Source organism: Vombatus ursinus, unplaced genomic scaffold (genome assembly GCF_900497805.2).
Source record: "Vombatus ursinus unplaced genomic scaffold, bare-nosed wombat genome assembly UNPS02014830.1, whole genome shotgun sequence".
NCBI lineage: Eukaryota > Metazoa > Chordata > Mammalia > Diprotodontia > Vombatidae > Vombatus > Vombatus ursinus.
Window position 1 is genome coordinate 46359476 of NW_020954608.1, and position 6477 is coordinate 46365952.

Sequence of the window (6477 nt, forward strand, 5' to 3'; positions counted from 1 at the left end):
GATTGAATGACTGAGTAACAAAAGAGTGCTCCAGAGCACAAACCAGGAGAATACATACAGAGGATAGAATCTTTGGGAATATTCACATTAAAGGAATTGGAGAATGATAATACAGCAAAAAGGATAGAGACAGAATGGTTGGAAAGGTAGGAAGAGAACTGTGAGAATGAATTCTTGAGGGATGGGAGGGCAGGAGAAAGTGGTCAACCATGGGAAATGCTGTAGAGATGTCAAAGACAATAAGAACTGAGAAAAAGGGGCTGGATTTGATGATAAGGAGGTTGTTAGTGATTTTGGAAAGGCTGTTTTTAATAGAATGATGGAGATAGAGATAATTAAGTCCGGGGGAGAGAATGAATATAGAGAAACACAAATTGCAAGGGGTTAAGGAGTGAGTATGTGATGAGGAAGTGCAAGCAGCAAGAGTAGACTATTCTTTCTGGGAATTTGAGAGAAAAGGGGAGAATCATAGACTTAGAACTAAAAGGTCATTAAAAGTCACCTCGTCTAACCTCCTCATTTTACATTTCTGATGGAGGTCAACAAGCCAGTCCTTACGAGCATGAGCAGTGCGCCCTTCCTAGGCAAGTACCCTAAGTGGGCATTGCTTCTTGTACGCTTAGTACATGAAGAAGACGAGCCTTTCAACAGACTGCTGAGACAGAACGGGGGATGCCTTCAAAAGCCACTCACCGGTGAAACCATTTTCTCTTTTTTGCCTGGTTGCGTTTGGGGAGAGGCTGTGGACCCTCTCCATTCAGGACCGAAATGTGCCCCAGGCCTTCTGTTCTTTGCTTCTTTGAGTCTGTTCTTTCCTTCCTTTTTGGAGAAGGGGTATTAGAGATGGCTATTCTCTCGTGAGCTTAGAAAGGTCAGACTGTTGAGGGCATGAAGATTAGGAGCTGAGGGCCATGCACAAATTTTTGTTTTTTGGAAGCTGAGTATAGATGAGGTGACAGCTAACGTCCTAAAGAACAACCTCGCTCTTTGGTGAAGGTGTCGCCGCTGCAGCCGCGTGGAGCCGGCAGTCACTGCCCCTCCTCCTCCTGACTCACCGAGGAAGAAGTCGGTCAGGAAGCCGCTCCGCTGCCGTGGCATTCAAAGACACCGGCAAGACCCTCGTGGAGCCCGAAGTGGCCATTCACCGGGGCCGGATCACCCTCACCAGCCACAATGTGAAGTCCCTGGAGAAAGTGCGTGCTGACCTAATTGGAGGGGCCAAAGAAAAGAACTTGAAAGTGAAGGGACCTGTTCGAATGCCCACTGAGACACTTCAAATCACAATTAGAAAAACTCCTTGCGGTGAAGGTTCAAAGACTTGGGATCGGTTCCAGATGAGAATCTACAAACGCCTCATTGATTTGCACAGTCCTTCCAAAATTGTTAAACCGATCACTTCTATCAGCATTGAATCAGGTGTGGAAGTTGAAGTCACCATTGCAGATGCCTAACCAATCATCTCTTTTAATAAATTGATTGCAACTAAAAAAAAACAATCTGCTTGATCTGGTCACTGGCAGTATCACTGGTACTAGTAAGTACCGGTAGTACCGTATTTAGAATTGAACTTGGTAGGGTGAATGTTTTCTAGCCAACGCTTTAGTAAGAGCCCACTTTTTTTTTTGATTTTTGGTGAGGCAGTCAGAGTGTCAAGTGTCTGAGGTCAGAGTTGAACTCAGGTCCTCCTGACTCCAAGGCTGGAGCTTTATCTACTGTGCCACCTAGCCCAGGGATTGAGGTGACTGATGGTAGGTAGACTGTTACTCTTGTTTCGGAGTTTCTATTTTTGCTAGACCTTGGCACTGCATAACCCTTTGTAAAAGTTAATTGATGCTAACTGGAAAATGGGCCACTAATTACTGGCAGTTAACAAAGGAGAGAACATATAGGAATATGGCCTTTGAGTCAATAATAGTACAGAAAGTCACCCCAAGCCCCTCACCCCAAATCTGTAGAACAATGGTGTTAGGGTGAGAATAGATCTGGGAACTGATCTTCTAGTGTGTGTGGATCAGGAGAGTAAGTCCATGGGGTCACTATACATATAGGGTTAAGTGACTTACCTAGTTCACAGAGGTGTTAAGTAGGAATCTGTGGAATAGGGATTTGAAATTTGATTCTCTAAACCTGGGAAGAGCTGCCATTAATCCTAGGAAGCAACCCTTGTGGAGAAGCATCCTGGCAATTGCTCCTGCAGGCACTGGAGCCACAACCATTAAAGACCCAGAAAAGAAAGCTCTTACCACCACAAGTCCTTAGCACTATTAAATGGTTGAACATCAGACACTGATATGATTTATCAATGGGAATTATGGAAAAAAATAGACTTTACCATCTGCTTTCCACTGTACTCTAATGATCATAGAACCATAGACCATTTAACTTGTTGCTTAAACATTCCATATATGTTGTCTCCCCTTTAGAATATGAACTATTTGAGAGCAGGGACTGTCTTACTTTTCATTGGTATTTGTAGCACTTAACCTGGTGCCTTTCATATAGTAAGAATTTAATAAATGCATCATTCATTAATTCATTTGATTTAAATCTAGTGAACCACACCACTTCTTAGAAAAAAAGATAGGATAATTCAAGTAGTAGCAGATTCAGAGGAAGGGTTTTGGTACACTGTTTCATTTTACTGGAATAGAGAACTGAAAATGTTTATACATTGAGGGGAAAAAGCAAGACTGCAGATGCATGTGAGAGAATGGATGGTTGATAGGGCATGGCCACAGAGGAAACAGGAGTGAATGCAATCAAAGACAAAGCCTTTTTATGCCTAGATGCTCGTCTAACTCCTGGTTGCTGCAGGCTATAATTATTTTTCCCTTTATTTTTCTTAAAAAGCCATAGGAATTGAAGTAGAGGCAGGCTGGGTGGAATAACTCCAGTAAAAACAAAGGACTAAGAGAGTGTTGAAACAGGTTGTGAAGCTCTGATGAGAATTTAAAGAGCTAGGACACAGCACTTTGAGTCTTTCTATACTTTTCTCCTCTATACCTGTAGGTTGAAGCTGGCAGCTTTCCAACTGCTAGCGAAGCCATGTCCACATGGACAGAAAATGCACTAGAAGAGACCCAGGGGAGAAATGATGGAAAATTCCAATTGATAAATAGCACGGACGGTGAACTTGCATTGAGAATTTCAGGGCCTCAGGATTGAGGTTCAGCCCAGTGCCATGTTACAGATATCAGAAGAACTCTTTGGTGACCATTATAAAAAGAGGCCTATACCCCAAGGTGAGACTATAGTATTTTTCCACACTTTAATCTGTGTGACCCTGGCCAAGTCACTAACTATCTGTGACTCTAAGTGTAAGAGAAGAGGCTGACATGAATGAGTAGAGGGAGTTTCTTTAATTCAAGAGGTTTCTATATCAATAAAATCACAGGTCTAGTTCTTATCCCTGTCCCCCTGACTATGACTTTGTTAGTGATGTTTGATAACTCTCTTTTGCAAATGACCTTTGGGACATCTGTTCAGTTGGAGAAGATGAAGTTGAGAATGTGGATCTTAATAGGAGTGAGTGGCTATTGCCACTGGGAGCAGAGATTGCAGTCTCTATGGAATTTTAATACTGTATCTTTTTAATCTCAGTTTCATTTAGTAAATGTACTCAAATCTGCACTGAGAATATATATTCCTTAGGGTCATGTAAAATTGAGGAGATAAGAAACTTAATGAGAAACGGGAGTGTGAGTTTTTTGATGAACTTATGAGAAATTATATGATAATGATCTTTCACATGTTAAACCTTGGATCAAGCTGAGGAGAACTCAGGTAGGCAATGGGAGGCTGAGAGTGTTTCCTAGGACATTATCTTCTCCTATATTGAGAAGATATAGGCAGGCTGCCCATTTCTGTGCAGGTAGTAGAGATCTGGGACAGTGGCTTTAGCTCAGTGTCACCTAGTGCCTTATGCTGAGTTTGCATTTTGAGTAGCTAGTCCATACAGTGCCCTTGGCAGGCACACAAAAATGATACCCACTTAGTTGTCTTCCTTCTGCAGGGGCCTATGAAATGATTAGATGCATCAGGAAAGAGGAAGAATTATAATATGTTTATCTGTAAATTATATGTTCATAGAATTATAGACATTCAGACCATGTAAAGAGAACTTAGAGAGCATAGAATGTTAGTGCTAGAATGGATGTTTGATCTTGTTAGAGTTTCCTAGTTTTAGATAAAAAGAAATTGGGGCCCAGAGAAGAGAAATATCTTTTCAAGGTCAGATATCTAGGTCACATCAGAACTGTGACAAGAGAAATTGAATCAAATGACTCTCAATGCAGTGTGTCTGTTTCGTAGTACCAATAGTATTAATTTTCAGCATATCCTTCAAATACAAATATGTAACACCTTTTTCACTTAACCTTCCATCAGAGGTTCTAGATACCATTACTATATCTTTAAGAACCAAATGTAATTCTGCAGAGAAGGCAGTTTTTGCTGGCAGTTGGGCAGTGTAACTGCCTGGCTCAGAAGTGTTTCTATCTATAGAGTGAGAGAGACTGTGTGTGTGTTTTATCTTTTTTTTTTTTTTTTTTGCCACTGCAGGGTATATTTTATTTTATTTTTTAGTTGCCTTTTTGAAAAATGGATTATTGGGGCAGCTAGGTGGCGCAGTGGATAGAGCATTGGCCTTGGAGTCAGGAGGACCTGAGTTCAAATGTGACCTCAGACACTTAACAGTTACTAGCTGTGTGACCCTGAGCAAGTCACTTAACCCTAATTGCCTCATAAAAACCCCAATAATAAACAAAAAAAATAAGAAATGGGTTATTTATTTATTTTAAACATTCTTTTTAAATTTTGAGTTTCAAATTCTCTCCCTTCCTCTGAAACCCTCCTTTACCTATTGAGAAGGCAAGCAATGCAATATCAATTATACCTGTGAAACTATGCAAAACACACTTCCATATTAACTATGATTTTTTTTAAAAAGGCAAGAAAAATAAAGTGATAAAATTATACTTCCATTTGCACTCAGAGTTTGTAGTTCTGTTTCTAGAGGTGGATAGCAAGTTTTCATCATGAGTCCTTTGGAATTGTCTTGGATCATTGTATTGATCAGAGTAGTCAAGTTTTCTACAGTTGATCAGCATTACAGCATTGCTTATTACTGTGCACAATGATTTCCCAGTTCTTCTCACTTCACTTTTCATCAGTTGCCATGTTTTTCTGAAACCATACGCCTTGTCATTTCCTACAATATAATAATACTCCATCACAATCATATGCTGCAACTTGTTCAGCCATTTCCCAACTGATAAGCATCCCCCAGAAGTCCAATTCTTTGCCACTACGAAAAGAGCCGCTAAAAACATTTTTGTATATATGAGTCCTACTCCTTTTTCTTTGATCTCTTTGGAATATAGACCTAGTAGTGGTATTGCTGGGTCAAACGGTATGCACAATTTTATAGCCTTTTGGGTCTAGTTCCAAATTGTTTTCCAGAATGGTTGGACCAGTTCACTACTCTACCAACAGTACATCAGTATACCTATTTTTCCTTCATCCCTTCCAGCATTTGTCATTTCTGATGGGTGTGAGGTGATACATCAGAGTTGTTTTAATTTATCTTTCTCTAATGAATTTGATTTAGAACATTTTTTTATGTGACTAAAGATAACTTTGATTTCTTCTTCAGAAAGCTGCCTGCTTATATCCTTTGACCATTTTTCACTTGGGGAATGACTATTAATTTTATAAATTTGATACAGTTTTATACTCAGTATATACTTGATAAATGAGGCCTTTATCAGACACTTAATGTAAAAATTTTTGATATTACCTCATTGTCTATGAGTCTTTTAGCAAAGTGTAGTTTATGTGATTGTCTGTTTTAATTAGTTCTATTTTGCTTTGTCTGAGATCATGATTGCTACCTCTATCTTTTTTTTAAATTTTAGCTGAAGTATATAAGATTCTGCTCTAGTCCTTTATTTTATCTTTATGTGTGTCTTTCTGTTTCAATATGTTGTAAACAAGATATTTTTGGATTCTTGTTTCTAATTCATTCTGCTATCTGCTTCTATTTTAAGGGTGAACTCATCCTATTCATATTCACAGTTATGATTGCTGTGTTTTCCCTTCCATCTCATTTTCTTCTTTTTCTCCTCCTCCTCCTTCTTTTTCTCCTCTTCCTCATCCTCCTTCTCTCTCTTTTTATCCTGTTCCTTCTCAAAAGTCTATTTTGCTTCTAACCACTCTCTCCTTTAATCTGTCCTCCTTTTTAATCATTCCTCCCTCTACTTTTTCTTAATTCCTTCCCTTCCTATTTCCCTAATAGGTAAGTTACATTTCTATACAAAACTGAGTGTATGTGTGTGTGTGTGTATGTGTGTGTGTGTACATATGCACACACACACATACACATTTACCTCTTTGAACCAATTCCAATGGCAGTGAAGTTCAAGCATGCCCTCCCCATTTGCCCCTTCAATGTACAAGCTCTTCCTTGCATGCCTCTTT

At 39.5% G+C, this 6477-nt stretch overlaps 1 pseudogene; it reads left to right on the forward strand.

Moving 5' to 3' along the window:
- The first annotated feature begins 562 nt into the window (after positions 1-562).
- Positions 563-1484, forward strand: LOC114025234 (annotated as a pseudogene).
- Positions 1485-6477: the final 4993 nt, after the last annotated feature.